The following is a 10,469-nucleotide window of genomic DNA, read 5'->3' as shown; positions in this document are numbered from 1 at the left end:
GCCTCTGTTGCTTTTTTCTTGCAAAAAGAAAATATTATAACCAGAGGCACAGAAATGTTGTTTTGCTCCAATGAGCTGCATTTTTACAATAATGGTTAATCACACATAATGCTCTGGTGTTATTACAGTGTTAAACAGCTGCTTTATCCTGTTCCAGAGGTGGCTGCATTTCAGTGGTAAGAAAAGGGATTCTTGCCTGTAAAACACTTTGAAAGAAGCCGTGTCAGTGGAAAGAGATGATCTGGGGTTAGTGAAATAGTTGGCATATCAAGAGGAAGGAATGTGAGGGGAAGTCTGCAAAATAAAGCTAGAAGCTATAATCAGAGAGATATTTATAAGCAATGGAGAACAGAAGAGAAGGGGACAGAATGGAGGATAGCAGAGAGAGAAAGGAAAATGAAGAGCAAGGAGAGACATCTTCAATTCAGTGGAGAAACAGAGACAAAGTGGGATACCTGGGCCTAATGACAAAGACCAATCACAACCCTCACTACTCCATGCTTTCAGGGTCCACAACCATGGGCAGACTAATAAGTATGAGATCACATTAGTTGTCCACAAATTCACACAGCAAGATATTGGTATATACTGTGAATACAACAAGATTTGCGGAACTAATTTAGGAAAATCTCCTGGAGCTAAAACATAAGTTTGGAGTTGACATAAAATGATCCTTTTTTTAAAAAAAAAAAAAAAAAGGCTGTCACCTAATCAAAACCTCAGTTCTTTGCCCATTCTCCCTCAGATCCCCTCTCCTAGGGATGGGGGAACAGATGGGAGAGACAGCCTGGTCCCCAAAGCCAACTCAGGAGTGCAGGAGCAGGCAGGAAAGCCAGAGCCTGCTCCAGACCCCATGGTGAGGCCTCTTGCAAAAATGAAAAAGGGAGAGTCAGCACTTCTTCCACTCTTGAGATCCCAGAGTCCCCGCACACAGCCTCACCCCCGCCACCCTCCAACTCCCTTACTCAGCACAACTCCCTCCCTTTTCAAGACACACACACCTCAGCCATCCAAATATTATTCTGCTCTGGTTTTTTTAAACCTCATATTTATTCACTTATTTATTTATTTAAATGGTGGGGGGGGGAGGAGCCTGATTCCATATCCCCGTTACAAAAGAAAAGAAAGATTATAATAATAATTAAAAAAATTAAATTACACTTCTCCCCAGTTCTGATCTCAGTGTGCTCCTGCAGGCACCCTGGGAGGTCCCTTCCACTGACTAATCTGGGTCTGCCAAAAATAACCTTGTTTGTATGAAAGAAAAGTTATTAGCTTGCTGCCGGGCTCCTTCCCAGCTCAGAGCCATCCCCCTCACTACGGCCCATGGTTTTTGGAGGCAAATGTGATTTTTCAGAGCTCTCATCCCCACCCTCACTCCACTTAGCTCCTGAAATGATTTATGAAGCCCATTCAGAGGAGCCCCGTTCAGCATGTAGTCTGAACAATGACACACAATTCCCTCCACCTCCACACCAGATGGGAATAACCAACGGATGCTTATTGCTCACCTTTTTAAAAGAAAGCGTTTAGAAGAGAAATTGCTTTGTTCGTGGATTTCTGAATTAGTCTTTAAGGTGCCAACCTGTCCTTGTTCTTTGTTGAGGAAGCAAAGGTCCTGTCCAATCTGGACAGTGCTACATATGAACGGGGGGGGGGGCGTTAGGGGACCTACCCCTAGGGAAGTTCCATTTGGAGGGGATTAGTGTACACAGAGCTGACTGTCTCCCAGGTAGATAACCCACTCGTGCATAAGAGATGAGTCAATTGAGCTGGATCCTCAGCTGGTACAAATTTGCTACTTTGGTGGTTCTCATCTTTCAGGAGTTCAATCTTTTACAGCCATGAATGGAATTTATCTTTCAAAACAGGAAGTGTTGTCCCCATTTAGAGCTGGGGAGCCAAAGCACGGGAATTGAGGATACTTCTAGGGTGTTTGAGGTACTGAGCTCAAGACCTGGGTTTCCAGCATGTTCGAGGAGGGCAGTTGGGGCACCTCTAAGTAGGTGACCACCTCGCTGCAATCTGGCAGGGAGGTGGAGTGACATGGTCTGCCCGGCAGGTGGCTGGGCAGGGACCACTGCTCCTGTGTGGGAGCAAGGATGTGCCATGTGTGGACAGGGTGGTGCCTGCTGCAGTCCACCTGCCTGGTGCACTATGCTGCTCCACCTCTGGCCCAGGACTTTTGACCAACTAGCCAGGACCGGGCTATGGAACTTGGAGTGTCCTAGCCAAACCCAGACTAATGTCACCCTATCTTGAAAGCACCTTCACTGCCTTGCTTCCAGAGTTGATGTGTGAAAGACCGAGCAGGTTGTGGCAGCTTATTGCCTTGTTAGCGAGAGTGATTTCTCCGCCACCGAGGTGTGAAGACTTATTCAAGGTCAAACAGGAAGTCTGTGGTTGAGCTAAGAATGACACCAGGATCATCTTAGTCCCAGTCCATTTACTTCCCTACAGTTCTATTACTGTTTGAAAAATACATACATTTATACCAGCTGAGGAAATGACCCTAAATTGTTAACAGGTAGAATTATGATGCCGAACAGGATGGCACATCTCTTCAGCTCTCTGAAGTGGTCAGATTGTAACATGGCATCAATGACGGCCTTTCCATGACTCTCCCCCTTTGTGTCGTCACTTCCTCCTATGCAAAGCAAGGATGGATATCTACCATTCCAATCTGGCTTTACACCAAGACAATAGAAAGATGGCAGGCAGGGAGAACTGTGTCCTGTGCCTCTGGAGAGCAGAGGTACAAATAAAGTGATTGTTTGTGGCACGGGGAGGCTTACTTTGGAATCCAAGGATGAAATGAGGGCACAGTGTCTGACACCACTAGGGACCAACCTTGGGATGCAAGTGCACAAAAGGTAGCAGAACTAACTTGGAAAAAGGTCTTGTGGACTGAGTCATAAAACACAGCAGCAAAAGTCATTTGTCTAACCTGCTGAACAATATCAGCCTAGGGTTAAAATTTCCAGAGCTCATCTTCCCTGAAACAGTAACTTAAATTATAACTAGAGGTCCCTAATTCCAGTCCCATCCCTACCTGACAAGGGGTTATGAAAGAAAGATAAGTAGAGCACAACTCATCAGCTGCAGACTCCAGCTAGCAGCATGCAGGTGTCACTAAGACCCCAATCCTCCTCATGCACCTGAAAAGGACAGACAGGTTCTCCCAAATGCACTGAGACAGAACGCACAGAAATGGTCAGTTTGCAGCAGCACATTGAACCATGCAGCATGGCAAGACATCCTAGAGCCACCCATGTCTGAATGCTGTGCCAGAATGGACACAGGAACCAGAGTGCTATTTCATGGCTATTAAGCCAGGCGATCTACTAGATGTACCTCATGCATAGGCAGCTGCGATGCATATGCACCTTGACTGGCTTTGACTCAGGTCTCATGGAAGGATTTACAGCACCAAAGCCTCAGACTCACTGAAATCTAAAGCTACCTGGAAGAATGGCTTTATTTCTAAACGGAGCTGTTTTAAAACATCTGTTTTAATGGAAATTTTGGGAGCACTGGCATTTCCTCATAGTACCAATCCAATTATCTAGGTCTGAACTGCTTGGGTAGACCCAGAGAGAAAGTTTCATTAACTCCAATTCTCTTAGGCATTTGGAATCTGCTTTCCTTGTGCTTTGGTGACTTCTGTGTGGATCAGACGACAGAAGGAGAAATCTGAATTTTCTAACAATGCTGCTCAAATCCTGCTGAGCCTTAAATTTTGTTAACTGCAGATTAATGGTGGCTCCTATTCAGGCCTGGAAAAGCTGCACTGATTCATGGCTTGTTTGGGGAAGCCTTGAACATGAATCTTGCTGTTCTCTGGCTGTGAGGGGAGCTGTAGGAGGAAATAGTTGGGATTAGCTCTTCTGGCGAGGAACAGATGAGGAGCTTCTTCATCTCCAAAGCCAGGCCTGGAGATAAAACACTCCTTGTGCCTGAACTGTGGGGCTGCAGAAGGCAGGACTGGTGGAAACCGTGTGAGCCATCAGAGGTAGTTTGCATGCAGTTGGCTGGGAGCAAGAGGAGGAAGGGGAAGGGGAAGAGGAAGAGGAGCCAGGCACCAGATTCTGCTCTGGGAAGGTAAGTGAGCCAGGACTGAGTGTTTGTTGGTGGTCTGTGTGTTTGGGTGTGTGCTCTGAGCAGCGGGGAGTGCTTCTTGCTGGGTGATGACGATTGCTGCCTATATGTCTGACAAAAGCCCTAACAAGGAGGCGGAGCCAGGCCGGGCCCACAAGGGTATAAAAGGCTCCCTAAGACTCCTGGAGCTCTTTCTTTAATTGAGAGTAATTAGCCAACATATATTTAATGTAAATAGCTAAAACTCAGCAGTTAGACCAATACTTAACCCCTTGTTTAACTAGAGTCCAGAGCAAGGAGGAGTTTGCTTGGGAGTTTGTCTGGAAACTCTCTCACCTTCCTTCACAGTAAGCTTGGTGACATGACACATGTTAGCAGGGAAAAGGGAACCTTTTGGGAGCAAAGAGCAGTGAACAGGCCAGCTTACAGGGGAGTTTAGTAGGGAAGGTCTGCTTGGAAAAAGGAGCAGGACGAGATGGGCGGTGGATTAAGAGACCCAGAATGGCTGGAGGACATCACAATACCAGAGTCACTGTCACTAGCAGCTCTTCCTCTGCTTGCCGACTAGAGAGCTACAGGAGGAGGGGGCGAGGCTCTGAAGCATCCTCCACTATGGGGATTTAATAAATTTGATACTGGAGGAGACTTCTAGGACTGCGGAGGAAGGACTGCTAGAGACAGCAGTAGAAAAGGAAGAGGACATGGAGGAAGGTGGAAGATAGAAGCTTGCAGAAGTCTACATCTCCACCTGCAGCAGTTTGTCTGGAGAACAGAAACGGAGCCCTAGCAAGAATGGAGGAGATGCAGGAGCACATTCTGTTGGTGCAAAAGGCCAGGATAGGCACCCTGAAGGCTGGGAGGATTGAGCCCGCTGCCACTAAGAGGTAGCAATGGGTGGTGGTAGTTGAAGACTCCCTTCTACAGGGGATGGAGGCATCCATCTACCAGCCTAAACTTGTCCTGACAGGTCTGCTGCTTGCCCAGAGCCTGGGTCTGAGATGTCACGGAAGAATTACTGAGACTTATCCAGCCCTCTAACTACTACCCCATGCTTCTTATCAATGTGGGCACCAGTGATACTGCCAGGGAGAGCGGGCTCTGGGTGCAAGGATGAAGGGAACAGAGGCTTAGGTGGTGTTCTTCTCCAGTCAAAGGGAAGGGCCTGGGCAGGAGCAGATGCATCCTGCAGATGGTGTTACCAGCAGGTCTTTGGTTTCTCTGACCATGGGATGTTGTTCCAAGAAGAAGGATTGCCGGAAACAGAAGGGACCCACCTGATGAAGAGAGGGAAGAACATCTTCATGGTGGGAGCTCTCATGACTGGAGCATTGTATAAGTATAAACTGTTCAGGAAAAACAGGCAGGGGAGAAGAGGAAGAGGAGTTTTACATTATGTAAAAGAGCTGTATGATTGCTTAGAGCTCCAATATGAAACTGGAGACAGGGCTGTTGAAAGTCTCTCGGTTAGGGTCAGAAAGGAGAGCAAGAAGTGTAATCTTGTGGTAGGTATCTGTTTTAGACCACCAGACCAGAAGGATGAAGTGGATGAGGCTTTCTTCATTGACTGAAATCATTCCAGCAGTCTATTCTCCAGAGCTTTGGGGAAGCTAGTTTGAAAGGATTCAGTTTCAACACATCAACCAATCCCTGTTCCACGGCTTGACAGAACTTGCTATTCAAAATTTTCTCCTAATATCCCCCTGAAATCTCCCTTTCATCTCAGCAAATCTCAAGTCATAGGGTGGCAAACCCTCTCCTCAAGACAGTTCTATGTGGAATGATTAGATGGAAACAGGAACAAAACCTCAGTGAGAATAGCTACAAATGGTTTTCTCCTAGGCAGGGGAGGAAAACTGTTCTCATCTAAAGTGATACCGACTGGTGGAAAATTACAGAGAAAGAAGATATTTTTATGCAGCATGAATGTGGCACTCACTGCTAGCACATAAGAAAATACCCATATAGTGTTATAGCACCTGGAAGTAATACAGTACTTATATGGTACTTGTGACCAGTAGACTTCAAAGTGCTTTACCATGGGAGATCAGTATATCTCTGTTTTGCAGATGGGGACACTGAGGCATAGGAAGGTTAAGTGACTCTCAAACACAAGGGCTAAGTACAGGCAGTTAAAAAGCCTGAGCCTGAATCAATTCAGTCTTTGCAGGTTAATCTAAGCTGCGAAGATTAAACTGAGAAACAACTGGACACACATTTATCTTTGACTCACGAAATGCAGCTACATGCCTACAGTGGCTCAGGCCAGAAGCCGGGGGGCACTAGAGTATTGCTCTCTGGCACATAGCTAGCATCGGCTGTGTGCTTGCTTCCTCTTCCTGCTGTTCCTGAGGTCTCTGGGATTTGCAGCCCAGCATCACAGCTACAGGACTCTGCAGGGTAGCTCATCACTTCCTTTTCTTGCTTCCAGGTGCTTCTGGGATTTGTAGTCCACAGTCACAGCCAGCAGTAATTTTCAGTAAGGTAAACAGAGCAGAGCAGGGCACAGCAGCTCTGGGTTTGGGGGAAGGGAGGTTTAACCCTCCTCCCTGGCCCCAGACCCCAGCCAGGGTTTGTCTGGGGGGAGGGAGAGGGGACAGTCCCTGCCTCTCTCCCCCTTCCCCCTGCCTCAACCCAACCCTTCTCTGCTGAAGCAGACAGCACAACACAGCCCAGGGTTGGAAAGCATGCTGGGATACTGTGAGATGGTGATTTAATTTGAATCAGGAAGGGGTCTGGGACAAAAGTTTCATAAACCGGTTTGGCCCAAATCAGTTAAGTCTCTGATATTACTTTCAACCAGGTTTATCTTCAACCAGTTTCAGCCATTTTGAAACTGGTTTATGTGCACTGAACTTCTGTTCTGTTACAGGTTTAAACCAGTTTCTGATGACTTAAACCAGTTTATGTGTAACTTGTGTTCCTTGCAAAGAAGGCTGATGGCAAAGCTAGAAAGAGAAACGAAGCCATTTCTAAGCTACACTTCTACTTTGTAAAAGAGGCCCAAAGCTTAATGGGTTTGGAAGGAAAATTAGATAGCTACACGGCTATACAAAACAGCAAGGAAAGAACAGAATAGAACAGAATACAATCCACTGCCACTAATTCCCAGGTAGGGAATTAAACCCAGAAGAGAGATAATCCTCATGGTTCAGGGCGTAAGTCAACCAGGTGCTAAAAGTCAGGAAGATCCTTCAAGAACATTATTCCATTATTTTCTACTATAGTATTTCTACCAATATTATTTACCAAACCAGTTCAGAGACAAGATTTTGAAGTAGTTGGCTCTTTAATCTGATCCAGGCTGGCAAGCCTTATGTTTCTATAATGATTATAATCTATTTTTGTTACCACAGCACGACTGCTCACATTACAGTATGGACAAGCAAGAAAACAAGGCCTCTGCCCTGAGGAACTGATTATATAAGTAAGTCATCTCTTAGAAGAAGAACCATCACCACGGCACAGCTAGGGTGTGGGGCATGGCAAAATGGGAGGAAGGAGGAACATCCTCGTCTCACATAATTTGGATTCTGTTTCACTATTGTTATTCCCATTGTCATTAAACCCCGTTCCTTCCATTATTGTATCAACATGTCCCCAACCAAAGAAATCAGGTTTTTTCTTCTGAACACAAAGAAATCATATTTAAAGATCAATAAAACCAGAATAGCAGTAGCAGCAGCCAGGAATTCAGAGTGATCCAACACTGCGGTTCCTTCCATGACGTTCTGCTGACAAGGTCTGCTCCCACCCTCCTAGTGAGCTGACTTCAAAACTTTGCCCAGTAATGTGAACCTCAAACACCCCCCTCCACCACCCTCTAGGAATGAAACATTTTATCAGAGCTGGTACCAAAATTCCCTCTGTCCCTAACCAGCATGTAAACTCAGAGAGTCTAAACATGGTCCCTGGCATTAATCATCCGTAATAGAAACCAGAGCTGGCTCTTGTCCCCGCTGAGTCAATGCAACCTTTTAAAAACACATTGGGAAATATACACACAGGCTGGGAATGGGGCATGAAAGAAATTCCAGGCAGGCTTTTTTTTTTTTTTTTTTTTAATGGAATTTTGTAACTGGAAAAAACATAAAGGGAGTAAAAATAGGAACAAAAAAGAAAAGAAAAGAGTGCGTGTGTATTTTTTATATTTATCTCTGGAAGGATGGATGGATGGATAGCTAGATAGATAGATAGCTATAAACTTCAGAAGAACTGCAGGGAAGAAAAAATGATGCTCTTTTCATTTTCTATAAGTTACTCCCTAGCCAAGATGTTTCATTGTTGGGTGAGTGGGAGTGGGGCACAGGACAGGTTACTGAGGACCAGTGAATTTAGGCTTCAGTGATTTATTCTGGAACTGGACTGAATCTTCAGGCTCAGTCTTGAGGAAAGGGGTGATTCATATTTGCAGTGCTCTAGGCAGAGCCGTTAAAGTCACATTCAATGTGTCTGGGCACCTGGGACAGCTGGCACACACAGGGACACTGGTCATTTCTGGTTGCTGCCATGCTACTGGCATGATTGTGTAGCTGTAGTAGCAGTCTTTTCTCCGCACCCCCACCCCCCCCACCACACACACTGGTCAGTGCCTGGGGCAGCAACCAGGTACCCTTAGTTATACCACTGATTTAGTGCCCCATATTCATCAGTTCACCAGCTGTTAATGGGAATAATAGTATTTTCCTTGCAGGGCTGCTGTGAAGATGACTTCACTAAAAAAATATTGCTGAGATACTACAGAAATGGCCTAATGTCCTAGGGAACCATGTTTTATTACATTCCATAGTCTTGCTCTATACGTCTCAGGAATCACTGGACTATTTTAAAAGAAATAGCAGGGTTATATCATGTACGAGTTTGAGGGGAATGTGTTCATGTATGTGCGCACACGCACACAAACACATGTGCACGCACCTCTCTAAAAACTGAGTAGAACATTTTTCTCTGGCTATGAATTTTCCCACCAGAAGAAAACTTGGACACTTTATAAAAATGTTAAAAATGTGATGACAATTCCAGCCTCTGTTCCAGCCTCCTGGATGCTCCCTGGAGGGACATTCAACTCAGAGCTTCTCTGAAATCATCCCAGTCCTTAATCTCACTGGAATTGCTCCTTAGGCAGATTCTGCTGTTTGCAACAGGAATGATCCAGCCTGATTTCCCTTTCTATCTAACACAGCTGTTTTGCTCATGGTGTTTTGATCAAAGAGACTCAATGCTGAGTGTGGACCCAGAAAGGAATCAGATGATTACATACTCACCAGTGATTCTGGGGAAGAGGTAGCAGGTTGCAGCTTGTGGCCCTGACCATCACTTATAGTCTCCATTCCTAGGAGAACAATGGCAGTTGTGATTGGGACAGGATGTCGGGAGCAAGCCCTATTTTCTTTACATCAGTGGCTGCAAGTTTCAGCATGAGCTCTGCGTTAGATGGGATGGCTGTGCTACCGTTGCTTTATACTCTGGGAGCCAAATCCTGACTGTTGAAGTGAAAGGTAAAAATCTTGCTGACTTCAACTGGACAATGATTGGAAAGGTACGGTAAAATCGGCAAGGAACATGGATTTAAAAGAACCTGCTCAAAGATAGACTCTCTCTTCATTTCCTGGTTTGAAAAATGATCAGCTTGCAACACACAAACCTGATTCAAGATTAGCAAATGACTGCAATAACTATCCAGAAACAATTTGAGGTAGACGGATGATAACATGGGCAAAGCCCAGGAGTAGTGGATGCTAGGAACAGAGAGCAGAAGGAAATGTATCCGTGTTTTGTGAATAGAAAAGGATCGCAGTGGTAGAACAGGGATAACTATCACTTGGTAAGAACTCTGTACTTTTTGAGGTTTGATCCAAGAATGGCAAAAGATTGTTATAGAAACTGTTTACCGTAGTTTTGGTGAAACAGCCCGGTGGAAACTGAGGCAAAGAGAGGGGAAATCACTTATCTGAGACCACACAGCAGGTCAGGGGGAGAGCTGGGCATGAGACTCAGAAGTACATGACCCATAACTCTAGTCTTACTCCCCAGTACCATGCCTTCCTCTCAAAAATGGAGGATAAATAAAAAATGAATGAATGAAACAATGGTGCAGAGGCATGCTACCAAAGGCTAATGCTCAGTGCAAGCCCCCAGGCTCTTAAGAAGTTCCTTCCATAGAATCCTAGAAAATGAGGGTCGGAGGGACCGTAGGAGGTCATCTAGTCCAACCCCCTGCTCAGAGCAGGACCAGCCCCCCACTAATTCATTCCAGTAAAAGTTTTGTTTACCCAGGTCTTAAAAACCTCCAAGGACAAAGAATCCACCACCTCTATGGGTAACCTGTTCTGGTGCTTTAGTACCCTCTCCATCTGAGAGTTTTTCCTCCTATC

The 10,469-nt window shown here is 45.5% G+C and overlaps 1 long non-coding RNA gene across 1 annotated transcript; it reads left to right on the top strand.

Moving 5' to 3' along the window:
- Nucleotides 1–3,879: 3,879 nt before the first annotated feature.
- LOC109317954 lies at nt 3,880–7,776 on the top strand. Its single transcript, XR_002103151.1, has 2 exons — nt 3,880–4,101; nt 7,452–7,776. It is a non-coding gene; the product is annotated as an uncharacterized LOC109317954 (long non-coding RNA).
- Nucleotides 7,777–10,469: the final 2,693 nt, after the last annotated feature.

The sequence above is a fragment of the Crocodylus porosus genome, unplaced genomic scaffold, assembly GCF_001723895.1.
Source record: "Crocodylus porosus isolate Cpor-Errol unplaced genomic scaffold, CroPor_comp1, whole genome shotgun sequence".
NCBI classification, from domain to species: Eukaryota; Metazoa; Chordata; order Crocodylia; family Crocodylidae; genus Crocodylus; species Crocodylus porosus.
Note: the sequence above shows the minus strand (reverse complement) of the source record. Positions and strands in the feature narration are given on the sequence as shown.